This window comes from Schistocerca nitens, chromosome 1 (assembly GCF_023898315.1).
Source record: "Schistocerca nitens isolate TAMUIC-IGC-003100 chromosome 1, iqSchNite1.1, whole genome shotgun sequence".
NCBI lineage: Eukaryota > Metazoa > Arthropoda > Insecta > Orthoptera > Acrididae > Schistocerca > Schistocerca nitens.
In genome coordinates this window covers 1,157,268,686-1,157,288,223 of record NC_064614.1, presented here as the reverse complement: position 1 = coordinate 1,157,288,223, position 19,538 = coordinate 1,157,268,686, and positions in this window count along the sequence as shown.

Genomic DNA, 19,538 nt, shown 5'->3' with positions numbered 1-19,538 from the left:
ACCTCTGAGATGCCAAATAGTAGGTCACTCGATAGGCCGTGTGTGCAGGAGCGTTGTCGTGATGCAGAAACCAGTCACCTGATCGCCAAAGTTCCGGGCGTTTCCTCCACACATCCTCTCGCAGACGCCTTAAAACATCCAAGTAAAAGTGCTGGTTAACAGTCTGGCCAGGGGGTACGAATTCCCTATGCACAATTCCACGAACATCAAAAAAGACAATGATCATCGCCTTCACATTTGACCTCACTTGTCTTGCTTTTTTTGGTCTGGGAGAGTTGGGAGTCCTCCACTGGCTTGACGCTTGCTTTGTTTCTGGGTTATACCCGTAACACCAACTCTCATCCCCTGTAATGACTTTGTTCAAGAAGTTTGGATCACGTGCAATCTCTGTTTTCAACTCCTGACACACATTCATGCGGATGGTTTTTTGCTCCTGTGTGGAAAGGCGCGGAACAAATTTAGCAGCAACACGTCTCATGTGCAAATCCTCACTCAAAATCCGCTGGCACGAGCTCCAACTGATTCCTGTCTCTGCTGAAATTTCGTCGATCGTTTGGCGACGATTCTCGTTGATCTTTTGGCGGACCTTTCCAATGTTCTCCTCATTTCGCGATGTTGAAGGGCGTCCAGAACGAGCTTGGTCTTCAACGCACATCTCACCACGTTTAAAGCGCCCAAACCACTCGAAAACCTGTGTGCGGCTCATAGCGTCCTCCTGGAAAGCTTCTTGAAGCATTTGGCGTGTCTCCGTTGCGATTTTTTTAAGCAGGAAACAAAATTTCTTACACACTCTTTGTTCTTTCAAAGTTGCCATAACGACTTCGCAGAGGTAACCCGCCAACAGTCAGATAAACACAGTACCACGCTTGCACGTTCAGCTCTACACTGATGCCGTCTGCACAGCTGTTTCATGAAGGTCTCTACTAACACCATCTAGCGTGAGAACCCTGCACTACGTCTACGGGTGGCAGCGCCTTCGCAGTCCAGTTTTTTTTTGGGTCCCCCCTCGTATGCAAGAGACTATTGTGTGTAATTGAGGATAAAACGGGTTTAAATATTTCTCACTGCTTTCTTCCTCTGATTACTACAACATAACAAAAAAATGTCAAAATGAGCACCATTAACTCCAGTGCAGGGCAGTATCGACATAGCAGGGAGTCCCACGCTCTCTGGAAAATGCGTGATGTGTTCTGTATTTGCGTGGCTGCTACAAGAATTCTTGCAACCAATTTCGCCTCTGAGTCACCTTGGGTGGAATGCACCTCGGCTTCCGCCCAGCCCCAGTGAAAGAAGTCTAGGGGGGCGAGGTCCGTGGATCTTGCAGGCCAATGTACAGGTCCTCCCAAAAGTACTGATTATTACAGCTCTGATTAGTTCTGCAAAGTGCGCTGAGGTCTCATCATGCTGAAACCAAGTCCTCCTTCTGATATCTACGGATAACTTCTCCAACAACGGTGCCAGATGAACTTCCAAGAACAAACTGTGCATTGGTTACGTGAGTCCAGCAGGTAACATGTAAGGCCCAAGCAAGTAGTCACCCACTATACTGACCCACACATTTACTGCAGAATTTCTCTGATGACCACGCACAACTGTAATACGTGAATTTTAATCCGACTATACACGCAAATCGTGACTATATTAAATGTCTTGAGGCACGTCTGGAAACGTTACAGCTTCAGGAAAACGAGGGTATTCATTATGCTGTTGCAAGAACCAGCCTACGTGCTCAAGACAAGGCTCTCATACGGACGATTCCAGTGAAGCTACCTGTTCATGCAACTCATCGCATAATAAACTAAGGTGAATACCGAGTACAGCAGAAATTGCTCGTATGCTTGTCAGTCTTCCTCACTGTCAGGTGTACGCACCGTCCGCTGTCTGCCCGCATTAGGTGTATACCATTGACGGGCCGGTATTTCCCAGTCGAGCGTGGACTCCATTAAATGTGTGATAAAGGTGAATATCTGCGGGCAGGGAAATGTTGGCGGTGTATTCACTTAGCTCTTCGATTTATGCCTTCAGCCGTATTGTAAACAAAGCGCATGTCTCGCAGTTCTCCCCAAATGTGGCGCTCCATGTTGACACTGCAACTGTCATGCAGACAAAAGTGCTACCCGCTGTTTACAGACTCAGTGTCGAATAACATGACATCACAACTTATTACCTATCTTAAACTAACGTTTGGTTGGTTCAAATGGCTCTAAGCACCATGGGACTTAACATCTGACGTCATCAGTCCCTTAGAACTTAGAACTACTTAAACCTAACTAACCTAAGGACATCACACACATCCATGCCCGAGGCAGGATTCGAACCTACGACCGTAGCAACAGCGCGGTTCCGGACTGAAGCCCCTAGAACCGCTCGGCCACAGCGGCCGGCGACTAACGTTTGATGTAACAACGTTACACAATAAATTTTATCTGCTCGTGTATTACCCACGCATGTTCAGTGATCATGCAATATGGGTTTCCAACACATGGTTGTTTTACGAAATAATTTGGTTTTTTCTTCTCTTGTATCAACCCTTTTCGTTTGGGCACTGAATTTTTGAACACAGAAGCAATTGCAGCAATATAAGAAAGCCGCAAGAGAGTAATTAAATTTCAGGACGAAAGAATATCAATGATAAGATACGCTGATGACACTGCTATCCTCAGTGAAACGAAGAAAAAATTACAAGATCTGCTGAACGGAACGAACAGTCTCATGAATACAGACTATGGATTGAGAGTAAACCTAAGTAAGACGAAAAGTAGTGAGAAGTAGCAAAAACGAGACTAGTTGGAAACTTGCCATCAGAAATGGCTCTGAGCACTATGGGACTTAACAGCTATGGTCATCAGTCCCATAGAACTTAGAACTACTTAAACCTAACTAACCTAAGGACAGCACACAACACCCAGCCATCACGAGGCAGAGAAAATCCCTGACCCCGCCGGGAATCGAACCCGGGAACCCGGGCGTGGGAAGCGAGAACGCTGCCGCACGACCACGAGATGCGGGCACTGGCCATCAGAACTGGAGACCACAAGGTAGATGAAGTTAAGGAATTCTGCCACCTTGGAAGCAAAATAATGCATGAAAAATGAGTATAGAAGGGCACTGTAAAAAGCAAATTTGTTGTTGTGGTCTTCAGTCCTGAGACTGGTTTGATGCAGCTCTCCATGCTACTCTATCCTGTGCAAGCTTCTTCATCTCCCAGTACCTACTGCAACCTACATCCTTCTGAATCTGCTTAGTGTATTCATCTCTTGGTCTCCCCCTACGATTTTTACCCTCCACGCTGCCCTTCACTACTAAATTGGTGATCCCTTGATGCCTCAAAACATGTCCTACCAACCGATCCCTTCTTCTGGTCAAGTTGTGCCACAAACTCCTCTTCTCCCCAATCCTATTCAGTACCTCCTCATTAGTTATGTGATCTACCCATCTAATCTTCAGCATTCTTCTGTAGCACCACATTTCGAAAGCTTCTATTCTCTTCTTGTCCAAACTATTTACCGTCCATGTTTCACTTCCATACATGGCTACACTCCATACAAATACTTTCAGAAATGACTTCCTGACACTTAAATCTATACTCGATGTTAACAAATTTCTCTTCTTCAGAAACGCTTTCCTTGCCATTGCCAGTCTACATTTTATATCCTCTCTACTTCGACCATCATCAGTTATTTTGCTCCCCAAATAGCAAAACTCCTTTACTACTTTAAGTGTCTCATTTCCTAAGCTAATCCCCTCAACATCACCCGACTTAATTCGACTACATTCCATTATCCTCGTTTTGCTTTTGTTGATGTTCATCTTATATCCTCCCTTCAAGACACCATCCATTCCGTTCAACTGCTCTTCCAAGTCCTTTGCTGTCTCTGACAGAATTACAATGTCATCGGCGAACCTCAAAGTTTTTATTTCTTCTCCGAGGATTTTAATACCTACTCCGAATTTTTCTTTTGTTTCCTTTATTGCTTGCTCAATATACAGATTGAATAACATCGGGGAGAGGCTACAATCCTGTCTTACTCCCTTCCCAACCACTGCTTCCCTTTCATGTCCCTCGACTCTTATAACTGCCATCTGGTTTCTGTACAAATTGTAAATAGCCTTTCGCTCCCTGTATTTTACCCCTGCCACCTTCAGAATTTGAAAGAGAGTATTCCAGTCAACATTGTCAAAAGCTTTCTCTAAGTCTACAAATACTAGAAACGTAGGTTTGCCTTTCCTTAATCTTTCTTCTAAGATAAGTCGTAAGGTCAGTATTGCCTCACGTGTTCCAGTATTTCTACGGAATCCAAACTGATCTTCCCCATGGTCGGCTTCTACTAGTTTTTCCATTCGTCTGTAAAGAATTCGTGTTTGTATTTTGCAGCTGTGGCTTATTAAACTGATTGTTCGGTAATTCTCACATCTGTCAACACTTGCTTTCTTTGGGATTGGAATTATTATATTCTTCTTGAAGTCTGAGGGTATTTCGCCTGTTTCATACATCTTGCTCACCAGATGGTAGAGTTTTGTCAGGACTGGCTCTTCCAAGGCCGTCAGTACTCCGGGGGCCTTGTTTCGACTCAGGTCTTTCAGTGCTCTGTCAAACTCTTCACGCAGTATCGTATCTCCCATTTCATCTTCATCTACATCCTCTTCCATTTCCATAATATTGTCCTCAAGTACATCGCCCTTGTATAGACCCTCTATATACTCCTTCCACCTTTCTGCCTTCCCTTCTTTGCTTAGAACTGGGTTTCCATCTGAGCTCTTGATGTTCATACAAGTGGTTCTCTTCTCTCCAAAGGTCTCTTTAATTTTTCTGTAGGCAGTATCTATCTTACCCCTAGTGAGATAAGCCTCTACATCCTTACATTTGTCCTCTAGCCATCCCTGCTTAGCTATTTTGCACTTCCTGTCGATCTCATTTTTGAGACGTTTGTATTCATTTTTGCCTGCTTCATTTACTGCATTTTTATACTTTCTCCTTTCATCAATTAAATTCAATATTTCTTCTGTTACCCAAGGATTTCTACTAGCCCTCGTCTTTTTACCTACTTGATCCTCTGCTGCCTTCACTACTTCATCCCTCAAAGCTACCCATTCTTCTTCTACTGTATTTCTTTCCCCCATTCCTGTCAATTGTTCCCTTATGCTCTCCCTGAAACTCTGTACAACCTCTGGTTCTTTCAGTTTATCCAGGTCCCATCTCCTTAAATTCCCACCTTTTTGCAGTTTCTTCTGTTTTAATCTACAGTTCATAACCAATAGATTGTGGTCAGAGTCCACATCTGCCCCTGGAAATGTCTTAATTAGCACAGGCAAAGAAGGTATTCCGGGCCAAAGGATATGTATTAGTATCCAACATCGGCCTTAATTTGAGGTAGAAATTTCTGATAATGTACGTTCGCAGTACAGCTTTGAATGGCTGTGAAACATGGGCTGCGTATTAGAAAACCGGGAAAGAATAACACCGAAGCGTTTGTGATGTGGTGCAACAGATGAATTTTTAAAATTAGGTGGACTGATGAGATGATCCCTCGGGGGAGCCTGAAACCCGTAGAGGGCGTGTCGCCAGGTGGCGGTTCGGGGAACGCCTCCCAGATACTGGTGGTAGGAGGGAAATCAAATACCTCCCGCGGACCGACAGGCAGCGGCACTGTCTGGCTCAGAGTGAGCGACTGCAAACAGCGTCTGACCCAGAGTGGGTCGAGATTTTGAGCGAAAGTTGCACCAAGTGGTTACGCGACACTTCCGTCAAAGTTGGTAGTTCATCATTACTTTCTTGTTTGAATGAATCTGCAACCGATAAACAAGGGCATTCGTCCTGATAATACAACTAGCAGCTACATCAAAAGGTAAGTATATATTAACAATCTTCTCTCCCTGTTGTCATGGCACACACACACATGGCTCTGAGCACTATGGGACTCAACTGCTGAGGTCATTAGTCCCCTAGAACTTAGAACTAGTTAAACCTAACTAACCTAAGGACATCACAAACATCCATGCCCGAGGCAGGATTCGAACCTGCGACCGTAGCGGTCCTGCGGTTCCAGACTGCAGCGCCTTTAACCGCACGGCCACTTCGGCCGGCTCCCTGTTGTCAGTCTCAGCATTGGAACACGAGCCAATGAATCATCATTCACCTTGGTGTGACCGTTAAAAAAGACACCAAATGGAATTATGAACATCTTGGTTAGGCGATGGTCGACAGAATGTACGAATTTTAAACTATGATGTCAGTTACGTAGTGAGTAAGGTAGTTACCTGGTTGTAGCCCGGAGGGAGCGTGACGTTGAATTACAGATCGTATTTCTATGAAGTACGAAGTTAGACTGGAAGGATTCAGACTATACCCTGAAATTCGAATATAAAATTGCTTGTAAATTAAGTTACCGTCCTTATCGTGAAAACGAATCTGTTTCTATAATCAGAGAGAAAGATGACTAACACGTTACATTTGCCGTCAAGACAATATCGTTTAAAATTATGTTAATTAATCCTCCGTAACTTGTTGGAAGATTAGTTTCGTATTTACAGATGAAACGAAAACAAACGACAATATAAATACTACAGTTTTATATAATAACTTACGGGGCCACTATGTTGGACTATGGCAACAAACAAGGCAATCGGCAATTCCTGGTTGCATACGCTAATTTCAGGCTTTTGATGGTGGTATACGCACAAGCTATCAGAAAAGAAATAAAATGACGCTGAAAATTCCTCGAGCAATGTACGACCATAACATTAAATGGCAAAGTCAGCTTGACAGAATGAGTTCCAACAACTTTCAATAATGACGTTAAATTACGACATACGCAATCACAATGAAGATGACGAGGTGGAAGGATCAGTTCTAATACTCTTGAAATTTCAATACTCGTAATGATAAACATACTTGATGCTGACGCTAGTAGTGATACTCGTAGAGGACACTGCTAAAATTGCTATCTTTACTGCAGACTGTGTGCGACACATTTTTGCTTCTATTTTCCTACCCGTTTGTCCTCTGATCTAATCATGCACCCTCTGCTGAGGTATAAATCGAAGCTCAGACGAATCTGTCCGGGATATTTTCCTATTTAACTGTGCCACTGTTATTGTTCTGCTTACTTATATTAATGTAGATGGATACCGTTTAGAACAAAGGACAACAAGAGCAAGAAAAGAACTGATTTTTATGACCCTAACAAAGAGCCAAGGCGAAACAGTCATACCTGAGAGAGCAACATTCATATGCATTTCTAGTGTAGGTCAATGGGCGGAAACTCTTCAATGCTTAACGGAGCTCGACACGTTTCATCAACAAACTTCTTTGCAACTAAATAGCCACAACATACGTCCAACTGCTGTGTAATTTGTCTCGCCTTCGATGGTCATAGATTAAAATGACAGCCTGAATTTCCATATGAGTGACAAGAGAAAACATGATTTACCGCGGTCGAAAATATGGGCACATCTTTCACACTGGATGGTGTGACGCACGTCTTACATCTGAGTTCTATGTATGCATGGACGTAAACAGTGCAATGAAGAGTGCAAAATAAGCTTTCAGGGATGTCAGCGGGCCCATGTAATGAGTCCACTGCGATTCGCCATTTTATTTCTAGCCCCAAAAGTGTTGGTAATGAGCATAAAATTGAAGTATGAATATAAACTGCACTGAAGACGGACAAAATGTACTTTCATATTTTTGAACATTATCGTATGTTACCTTTCATACCTATTACTGCCTTCAAAGTATTTTAAGAGTGAAAATCTCGCTAGATGAACGTGGCATTAGTTTTGTACAGGAAGTTTCCCGTTCTAACACACAAGGTTGTGAAATAAGAGGTCGAAGCTTTATGCATAGATCAGTACCTTAATTTGAAAACTAACATTCTAGCATTAATAAAGCGTCTTGCTTCAGCTTTATTTGCAATATGCGTGGTTACAACTATAGGTGTAGGCGATGTAAGAAAAGAAATTAGTGATTTAGCATTTTCCCACTCATCAATATTTCTGTTACCCAGGCCGGCCGAAGTGGCCGTGCGGTTAAAGGCGCTGCAGTCTGGAACCGCAAGACCGCTACGGTCGCAGGTTCGAATCCTGCCTCGGGCATGGATGTTTGTGATGTCCTTAGGTTAGTTAGGTTTAACTAGTTCTAAGTTCTAGGGGACTAATGACCTCAGCAGTTGAGTCCCATAGTGCTCAGAGCCATTTGAACCATTCTGTTACCCAATTTATACACATAGTGTTTTCAGTGTACAGAAGCGTGTTATAAGAAAATGTCTGGTTTTTCTTCTAGACTATCCTAAAGAGATAATTTCAAAAGGACATTGTATTTTCTCGAATGTTTACCAATATTTAAATTTTCTCAAAAATAGTGGCGAGCATGACTAAGAACCAAAAACAACAAATGCTTCAGGGATTTAGTACTGTACGTAAGACAGTCAGACACATTGGTATTTCCAACTCATTCTACTCCACTGGGAGGAGGAGGAGGAGATTAGTGTTCCATGTCCCGTCGACAACGAGGTCATTAGGGACGGCCCAAGTGGTTCAAATGGCTCTGAGCACTATGGGATTTAACATCTGAGGTCATCAGTTCCCTAGAACTTAGAACTACTTAAACCTAACTAACTTAAGGACATCACACATGTCCATGCCCGAGGCAGCATTCGACCCTGAGACCGAGCTGTCGCGCAGTTCCAGACTGAAGCGCCTAGAACCGCTCGGCCACAGCAGCCGGCAGGGACGGTACGCAAACTTTGATTAGGGAGGCATGGGGAAGGAAATCGGCCGTGCCCTTTCAAAGGAACCATGCCGGCATTTGCCTGAAGCGGTTTAGGGAAATCACAGAACAGTTAAATCAGGATGGCCAGACGTGGGTGTGAAACGTCGTCCTCCCGAATGGGAGTCCAATGTGCTAACCATTGCGCCACCTCGCTCGGTCCCATTGGGAAATACCTCCAAACTTAACAATAATAAATTGGGTTATAATTAATATTAATCAAGTCATCAAATTAAGTGATATGGTTTCTGTTGTTCTTAAATAGAATATACATCTTTAGCTTACTTCTCTGTTCCAGAGATCTCTCTACTGGGCTCCATGGAAAGGAGTGTAACAGACCACGTAATTTATGTCTCTAGAGAAAACAAACTTAGAAAATTCTAAGACCTAGCTTTCAGAGGAGAACATACTAGTACCCAACATCATCCTTTGTATCGATCCTGTAGCTATTATGAAGGGAAAAAAAAGAAAAGAAATCTCGCGCAAAGGTTTACTATCGTTTCTTCCCCAGTCCTCTATATGAATGCTACAAGAAGAAACAATAACATACGGTAATAAGAAAGTACGTTTTGTCACGCATATTACAGAGATTCGCAAACACAGACAGAGATGTGGACTACACCCCTCTCTATGGCTTTTAGCTTTCCTCTGTTCCTTATTTTTGCAGCGATGCAGTGCCAAGCAGTTGGTCGCAGTTTTTCTTCTGTAAAGGTTTTCACGAGAGCATGTCACTGTACTGCAGTTGTGTGTTCAGTCCAGTCTAAGTGATGCTCCAGAATTATCCCCAAGTTCTTTGCAACTGAGAGGCAATAACTACTCTGTGAGAGACTACGTGCTGGATGGCTGTGTCCAGGTCCGTTGGGCATTCACTTACGTATAGCTCAACGTTTCTTAAGAACTGACGTATTGCCAACTGTGTGTAATAATTCACTACATTATCGATCGTTTAGATGTATAAAATTATTCCGGTTTCGGCAAATAGTTGCCATCTTCAGATGTGCTTAGTCCACAGAAAGCTTCGGACAAACAAACAAATATAGTTAGAAACTTTCAATATCATAAAGTCATTTAACATTTCACTGAATGTACATATCGTCACACGAATAAAAGACAGACTTTTATCATGCAAAGACATGTATATTCATTGAAATTTTTAATGACTTTATGATGTTCAGAGTGCCTAACTACACACACATTCAGAAAAAAAGAGAACACCTTGAGTGACTACAGATAGGACGTTCATGTTCAAAGGACATGTACATTAGTACACTGAAGCGCCAAAGAAACTGGTATAGAAATGCGTATTCAAATACAGAGATACGTAAACAGGCAGACTATGGCGCTGCGGTCAGGAACGCCTATATAAGACAACAAATGTCTGGCTCATTTGTTACATTGAATACTGCTGCTATAATGGCAGGTTATCAAGATTTAAGCGAGTCTGAACGTGGTGTTACGGTCGGCGCACGAGCGATGGGACACAGCCCCTCCGAGGTAGCGATGAAGTGGAGATTTTCTCGTACGACCATTTCACGAATGTACCGTGAATATCAGGAATCCGGTAAAAGATTAAATCTCCGAAATGGCTGCTGCCGGAAAAATATCCCGCAGGACCACGACCAACTACGACTGAAGAGAATCGTTCAACGTGACAGACGTGCAACCCATCGCAAACTGCTGCAGATTTCATTGCTAGGCCAACAACAAGTGTCAGCGTGTGAACCATTCAACGAAACATCGTCGGTATGGACTTTCGGAGCTGAAGGCCCACTTGTGCACCGTTTATGACTGCGCGACACAAAGCTTTGCGCTTCACCTGGCCCCGTGAACACTGACATTAGACTGTTGATGATTGGAAAAATGTTGCCTGGTCGGACGAGTCTCTTTTCAAATTGTATCGAGCGGATGGGCGTGTACGGGTATCGAGACAGCCTCATGAATTCACGGACCCTGCATCTCAGCAGGGGACTGCTCAAGCTGGTGGAGGTTCTGTAATGGTGTCAGGCGTGTGCAGATGGAGTGGTATGGGACCCCTGATACGTCTAGATACGACTATGACAGGTGACGACACGTACGTAAGCATCCCCTTTGATCACCTACGTCCATTCATGTCCATTATGCATTCCGACGGACTTGGGAAATTCCAGCATGGCAATGCGACGCCCCACACGCCCAGAATGGCTTCAAAGTTTAAACATTTCCGCCGACCACTAAACTCCCGAGGCATGAATATTATTCAGCATATCTGGGATGTCTTGTAACGTGCTGTTCAGAAGAGATCTCCACCCCCTCGCACTCTTACAGATTTATGGACAGTCCGCGGATTCAAGGCTACAATTCCCTCCAGCAGTACTTCAGACATTAGTCGAGTCCATGCCACGTCTTGTTGCGGCACTTCTTCGTGCTCGCGGGGGCCCTACACGATATTAAGCAGATGTACCCCTTCAGTGTACATTCCGCAGAAATGAGTAGCATTTGAACCATGTTGGCCTATGAGTTGAAGGTCAACATCGTTGTCGCTATAAACCGATGGTAATGGATCAGTGTGACTTGAGCAGACCGCCGTGAAGTATGCGCGAACTATGCCGTCAAATGAGTGAGTTTAAAGCGGGCGCATTATTTACACGAGAGAATGTGATGCAAACATCCGGGAAATTGCTGCTTGTGTGGGACAAAGTGTTTCGGCAGTGCAACGTGTGTGTGCTGGATGGTTCACGGAAGGCTCTGGTGCAACAGTGGATCAATGTAAGACACCGTTCATTATGGATGGCATGGATTGTATGCGCGTCGTCCACTTCTATGCCTAGAATTGACGAATGTGCAGAAACATGCTAGACGGCACTGCACGACCACATGTTGCAGCACGAACACCTGCCTTCTTGGTGTCACCGGACGTTAGCTGTTTACCCTGGCCTGCAAATCACCAGAATTGTCGCCTGTCGAAAGTGTGTGGGATATGGTGAAACAACGGGTGCAGCGTTGTGACCCAGTACCAACCACCACCGATGAACTTTGTAAACTGGTGAAAGCATCATGGATGGCTATACCACAGGACGCCATTTGCGCCGTATATGGGTCGACGCCTTGCTGAATGGAACAAGTTAACGGGGCCCATGGTGGACCCTGTGCCCATTAGGCAAAGGACGCATGCTAATCATTTCTGCAGAACATACTAATGCATATGTTCTGTGAATACGAACGTCTTCTCTCTAGTCGTTCAGGCGTTCTGTTCTTTTTTCTGAACATGATTGTATATTTGCTGGTCTGTGCTAAGCTTTTTGTGGATTATGCAACTGAACACTGACAGTGGCAACTACTCGTGTTGCCGGAAATCGGTATTGTGAATATTTTTTATTTATCCATTCGATCGCTGAAGTGAGCCTTGAGCAGCCGCTGGTGAAGTATCAGTGCAGCAGCAGTGCGGTAGCGAATCGCATATTTAGCTTTCATATTTGTTTTGTAGTTTGATTCTTAATTTCTTTCCGAGTGTTTGTGCGCTTGCATATTTAATTACATAAAATTCTTGCGTATTCTCGTATTTGAGAGGAGTTATATTGCTTATTGATAGCTGTAGAGTATAAATTCGCGGAGTCGTTAGATATTAGCAGTGGGATGGATAGGGTGTGTGCGTGCTGTGTGCGGGCGCAGGAGGAACTGGCCGCGGTTCGCGAGCAGCTGAGCGTGCTGTTGGCCACGGTCAGCCGCCTTCAGGCTGCTGCCTCGAGGGCCTGGCGCGTCGCTTGAGACACCCCAGGTGTCGCTTGCTGCGTCCGCTGACTCAGCCGCCGAGGCACCTTCTGGTGTACCCGGCGCGTTGGGGCCACCCTCACCTCAGGGTGAGTGGCGGACTGCAACGAGTTCGCGTCGCTCGAGGCGGAGGGCCAATGTGGAGGATGGCCGGCTGGCCTCGGCCGTTCATCCTGTCAGTGGGCAGGTGGCCGCTCATTCAGCAGGGCCCGAGCAGGCACACGGGGGCAAAGGCTTGCTGGTTTTAAATTTAGCATTTGAGAAATCTTTCACGCAGGAGGATCGTACAAACATACCGCATTTGAGTCACGTACAGATTCCCGTATGGAGGACATAGTGATAGACATCCCTGGGGTTGTGATGCAGCTTAATGGGTTGAAAATAAATAAATCGCCAGGTCCTGATGGGATTCCAATTCGGTTTTACAGAGAGTACTCTACTGCAATGGCTCCTTACTTAGCTTGCATTTATCGCGAATCTCTTGCCCAACGTAAAGTCCCAAGCGACTCGAAAAAAGCGCAGGTGACGCCTGTGTACAAGAAGGGTAGAAGGACGGATCCTCAAAATTACAGACCAATATCCTTAACATCGGTTTGCTGCAGGATTCTCGAACATATTCTCAGTTCGAATATAATGAATTTCCTTGGAGAACTTGCTGTCCATGCATCAGCACGGGTTTAGAAAGCATCGCTCCTGCGAAACGCAACTCGCCCTTTTTTCGCATGATATCTTGCGAACCATGGATGAAGCGTATCAGACGGAAGCCATATTCCTTGACATCCGGAAAGCGTTTGACTCAGTGCCCCACTGCAGACTCCTAATTAAGGTACGAGCATATGGGATTGGTTACCAAGTATGTCAGTGGCTCGAAGACTTCTTAAGTAATAGAACCCAGTACGTTGTCCTCGATGGTGAGTGTTCATCGGAGGTGAGGGTATCATCTGGAGTACCCCAGGGAAGTGTGGTAGGTCCGCTGTTGTTTTCTATCTACATAAATGATCTTTTGGATAGGGTGGATAGCAATGTGCGGCTGTTTGCTGATGGTGCTGTGGTGTACGGGAAGGTGTCGTCGTTGAGTGACTGTAGGAGGATACAACAAGACTTGGACAGGATTTGTGATTGGTGTAAATAATGGCAGATAACTCTAAATACAGATAAATGTAAATTAATGCAGATGAATAGGAGAAACAATCCTGTAATGTTTGAATACTCCATTAGCAGTGTGGCGCTTGACACAGTCACGTCAATTAGATATTTGGCAGTTGTGGGGAAGGCGGATAATCGTCTTCGGTTCATTGGTAGAATTTTCGGAAGATGTGGTTCATCTGTAAAGGAGACCGCTTATAAAAGACTAATACAACCTATTCTTGAGTACTGCTCGAGCGTTTGGCATCCCTATAAGGTTGGATTGAGGGAGGACATGGAAGCAATTCAGAGGCGGGCTGCTAGATTTGTTACTGGTAGGTTTGATCATCACGCGAGTGTTACGGAAATGCTTCAGGAACTCGGGTGGGAGTCTCTAGAGGAAAGGAGGCGTTCTTTTCGTGAATCGCTACTGAGGAAATTTACAGAACCAGCACTTGAGGCTGACTGCAGTACAATTTTACTGCCGCCAACTTACATTCCGCGGAAAGACCACAATGGTAAGAAGATTAGGGCTTGTACAGAGGCATATAGGCAGTCATTTTTCCCTCGTTCTGTTTGGGAGTGGAACAGGGAGAGAAGATGCTAGTTGTGTACGAGGTACCCTCCGCCACGCACCGTATGGTGTATGGTCCCTTAGGGAAATAGCGGAAAGGTCGGGGAAGAAGGCCAGTGTTCACTCTGTCTGCTTGCCGGGGGGTCTCATCCGAGATGTGGAGGAGGCCCTGCCGGCGGCGATAGAGAGCACTGGGTGCACCCGACTGCCAATTGTTGCTCATATCGGCACCAATGACTCCTGCCGTTTGGGTACAGAGGTCATCCTCAGTTCGTACAAGCGGTTGGTATATTTGGTGAAGGCGGAAAGCCTCGCTCGCGGGGTGGAATCTGAGCTAACTATTTGTAGTATCGTTCCCAGAACCGATCGCGGTCCTCTGGAGCCGAGTGGAAGGCTTAAACCAGAGGCTCAGATGATTCTGCGGAGATCTGGGGTGCAAATTTCTCGACCTCCGCTATCGGGTGGAGAAATGTAGGGTCCCCCTGAATAGGTCAGGCGTGCACTACACGCCGGAAGCGGCTACAAGGGTAGCGGAGTACGTGTGGAGTGCACATGTGGGTTTTTTAGGTTAGAGAATTCCCTCCCTAGGCCCGACAAGACGCCTCCTGAGACACGGCAAGGTAGGAGCAGGCAAAATGCAACAGGGAATAACAATATTAATGTGCTAATAGTAAACTGCAGGAGCGTCTATAGAAAGGTCCCAGAACTGCTCTCATTAATAAACGGTCTCAATGCCCATATAGTACTAGGGACAGAAAGTTGGCTGAAACCAGACGTAAGCAGTAATGAAATCCTAAACTCAGATTGGAACGTATACCGCAGAGAGAGGCTGGACGGTGAAGGGGGAGGCGTGTTTATAGCGATAAGAAGTGCAGTAGTATCGAAGGAAATTGACGGAGATCCGAAATGTGAAATAATTTGGGTGAAGGTCACGGTTAAAGCAGGCTCAGACATGGTAATTGGATGTCTCTATAGGCCCCCTGGCTCAGCAGCTGTTGTGGCTGAGCACCTAAAGGATAATTTGGAAAATATTTCGAGTAGATTTCCCCACCATGTTATAGTTCTGGGTGAAGATTTTAATTTGCCCGATATAGACTGGGAGACTCAAACGTTTACAACGGGTGGCAGGGACAAAGAATCCAGTGAAATTTTTTTAAGTGCTTTATCTGAAAACTACCTTGAGCAGTTAAACAGAGAACCGACTCGTGGCGATAACATATTAGAACTTCTGGTGACAAACAGACCCGAACTATTTGAAACAGTTAACGCAGAACAGGGAATCAGCGATCATAAAGCGGTTACTGCATCGAAGATTTCAGCCGTAAATAGAAATATTAAAAAAGGTAGGAAGATTTTTCTGTTTAGCAAAAGAGACAAAAAGCAGATTACAGAGTACTTGACGGCTCAACACACAAGTTTTGTCTCAAGTACAGATAGTGTTGAGGATCAGTGGACAAGGTTCAAACCCATCGTACAATATGCGTTAGATGAGTATGTGCCAAGTAAGATTGTAACAGATGGAAAAGAGCCACCGTGGTACAACAACCGAGTTAAAAAACTGCTGCGGAAGCAAAGGGAACTTCACAGCAAACATAAACATAGCCAAAGCCTTGCAGACAAACAAAAATTACGCGAAGCGAAAAGTAGTGTGAGGAGGGCTACGCGAGAGACGTTCAATGAATTCGAAAGTAAAGTTCTATGTACTGACTTGGCAGAAAATCCTAAGAAATTTTGGTCTTATGTCAAAGCGATAGGTGGATCAAAACAAAATGTCCAAACACTCTGTGACCAAAATGGTACTGAAACAGAGGATGACAGACTAAAGGCCGAAATACTAAATGTCTTTTTCCAAAGCTGTTTCGCAGAGGAAGACTGCACTGTCGTTCCTTCTCTACATTGTCGCACAGACGACAAAATGGTAGATATCGAAAAAGACGACAGAGGGATAGAGAAACAATTAAAATCGTTCAAAAGAGGAAAGGCCACTGGACCTGATGGGATACCAGTTCGATTTCACACAGAGTACGCGAAGGAACTTGCCCCCCTTCTTGCAGCGGTGTACCGTAGGTCTCGAGAAGAGCGTAGCGTTCCGAAGGATTGCAAAAGGGCACAGGTCATCCCGGTTTTCAAGAAGGGACGTCGAACAGATGTGCAGAACTATAGACCTATATCTCTAACGTCGATCAGTTGTAGAATTTTGGAACACGTGTTACGTTCGAGAATAATGACTTTTCTGGAGACTAGAAATTTACTCTGTAGGAATCAGCATGGGTATCGAAAAAGACGGTCGTGTGAAACCCAGCTCGCGCTATTCGTCGACGAGACTCAGAGAGCCATAGACACGGGTTCACAGGTAGATGCCGTGTTTCTTGACTTCCGCAAGGCGTTCGATACTGTTCCCCACAGTCGTTTAATGAACAAAGTAAGAGCATATCGACTATCAGACCAATTGTGTGATTGGATTGAAGTGTTCCTAGATAACAGAACGCAGCATGTCATTCTCAATGGAGAGAAGTCTTCCGAAGTAAGAGTGATTTCAGGTGTGCCGCAGCGGAGTGTTGTAGGACCGTTGCTGTTCATAATATACATAAATGACTTTGTGGATGACATCGGAAGTTCACTGAGGCTTTTTGCGGATGATGCTGTGATATATCGAGAGGTTGTAACAATGGAAAATTGTACTGAAATGCAAGAGGATCTGCAGCGAATTGACGCATGGTGCAGGGAATGGCAATTGAATCTCAATGTAGACAAGTGTAATGTGCTGCGAATACATAGAAAGATAGATCCCTTATCATTTAGCTACAAAATAGCAGGTCAGCAACTGGAAGCAGTGAATTCCATAAATTATCTGGGAGTACGCATTAGGAGTGATTTAAAATGGAATGATCATATAAAGTTGACCATCGGTAAAGCAGATGCCAGACTGAGATTCATTGGAAGAATCCTAAGGAAATGCAATCCGAAATTAAAGGAGGTAAGTTACAGTTCGCCTACTGCTTGAATACTGCTCAGCAGCGTGGGATCCGTACCAGATAGGGTTGATAGAAGAGATAGAGAAGAGCAGCGCGCTTCGTTACAGGATCATTTAGTAATCGCGGAAGCGTTACGGAGATGATAAACTGCAGCGGAAGACTCTGCAGGAGAGACGCTCAGTAGCTCGGTACGGGCTTTTGTTGAAGTTTCGAGAAAATACCTTCACCGAAGAGTCAAGCAGTATATTGCTCCCTCCTACGTATATCTCGCGAAGAGACCATGAGGATAAAATCAGAGAGTTTAGAGAGGCCACATACCGACAATCCTTCTTTCCACGAACAATACGAGACTGGAATAGAAGGGAGAACCGATAGAGGTACTCAAGGTACCCTCCGCCACACACCGTCTGGTGGCGTGCGGAGTATGGATGTAGATGTAGGTGTATGTGGATGTAATTAATTATTATTCGTAATTGGAGGACGTCAGCGTGTAAGCGACACTTTGCCATGGGAGATAATAATCGACACATCATTAATACATAATGAGAAAAATAAAGGGCCCATTACGTATCATTGTGGGACCCCTAATATTACATGCCTCCGTTGTGACCTCTTTGGTCCGACCATTGCACACTGTTGGTGGGCTGTAACATGTAAGTGGAACTACTGTACAGCACTTCAAGAAAAATTTTGACTTTGAGTTTCGCAAGCAAGTAGCTTATCAACGTCGACAGTGTCAAATGTTTTGCAGAAATTCAAAAAGCACATTTATTTGTCCACAGCTTATTTCAGTTCGTCAGTCATTTTTATAAGAGCGGTCGTTCTGCAACGATTTTTCTTCAAACCAAACTGGTATTCATCCAGAAGGTTATCTGATGTTAAGTAATTTGAAAGCTAATTGTGAACTACATATTCTAAAGCCTTAGATAACGCTGACAGAATGCAAATGGGCCTGCAGTCGGAGGGGTCTTTGGTAGATTCTTTTTTAGGGTAGAGGTTTCGTGGGCCCCAGCTTCCAGGCTTCTGGGAAGACGCTGAAGGTCAGAGAATGGGGAAAAATATCCGTAGTTGCTTCTCTTCACACAAGGGTGAGTACAGGCCTTGAACTTGGAACATTATGTCAAAGTCATTGAGCAGCGGTCAGTTACTGATTTGGTTGGCACAAACAAATAGTGCAATCTCGATTTAGATATTTGTTTCCAGGGTTTAAAAGAAGTCACGGAATGTGTGGCTGGCGGCAGCCGCTAAGAGATTCCTCGCACTGTCTTCAGGACTACGCATCTAGGGCTTTATCGCTGCGTCAGTCTATCGGAGCTCCATGATACGGCCTCTCTGGTTGGAACACGGCCACGGGCAAACAGCAAATGCCTTTATCGACCGATTTTTACGTCTTCTGTAATCTTGCGATGTTCGAACCCTGGAAGTATGTCTACCGTAAAGCACTGGAGGCGCCGCGTCACGGTTGTAAACGGCGCATAGCCGACAGGAAGTATTTCACTGGCGGCATTAACTCCAGGCACAGAGAGTGCGTTGCTCCGTCTCGTACCGTTACGCCACTCTGCACGGCTGACACGAATCTCGTCGGAAATCTGTACAGTGTCTCCAATGCATGTTATTTTACCTTGCACTCTACTTTCCTTAACTGTAGATCGAAAAAATGGCTCTGAGCAATATGTGACTTAACTTCTGAGGTCGTCAGTCCCCGGTGTGGCCGAGCGGTTCTAGGCGCTTCAGTCTGGAACCGCGCGACCGCTACGGTCGCAGGTTCGAATCCTGCCTCGGGCATGGATGTGTGTGATGTCCTTAGGTTAGTTAGGTTTAAGTAGTTCTAAGTTCTAGGGGAGTGAAGACCTCAGATGTTGAGTCCCATAGTGCTCAGAGCCATTTGAACCATTTTGAACCATCGTTCAATGGCTGTAGGAGCATACAGGACAACTTTCATTTATTTGTTATTTCGTGTGATGAATGGAAGGTTGCTCAACATGTAAAAAAAATTAAGTTAGTCCAAATGAGTAGCACAAATAATCTTCTAATGTTCTAATACGATTAAATATCTAAGTGTAACGTTCATTAGCGATGTGAAACGGAACGAGCACCTAAGATCGGTCATTAAATGGTCGAATTCGTTTAACTAGTACTCTGTCCAACCGGCCGTTATGGCCGAACGGTTCTAGGCGCTTCAGTCCGGAACCGCGCTGCTGCTACGGTCGCAGATTCGAATCCTACCTCGGGCGTGGATGTGTGTGATGTCCCTAGGTTAGTTAGGTTTAAGTAGTTCTGAGTTTTGGTCAAACTTAAACCCTTTCACCGCCATCAAATTTTGACCAAAGATTTGCATTGCAGAGAAGTG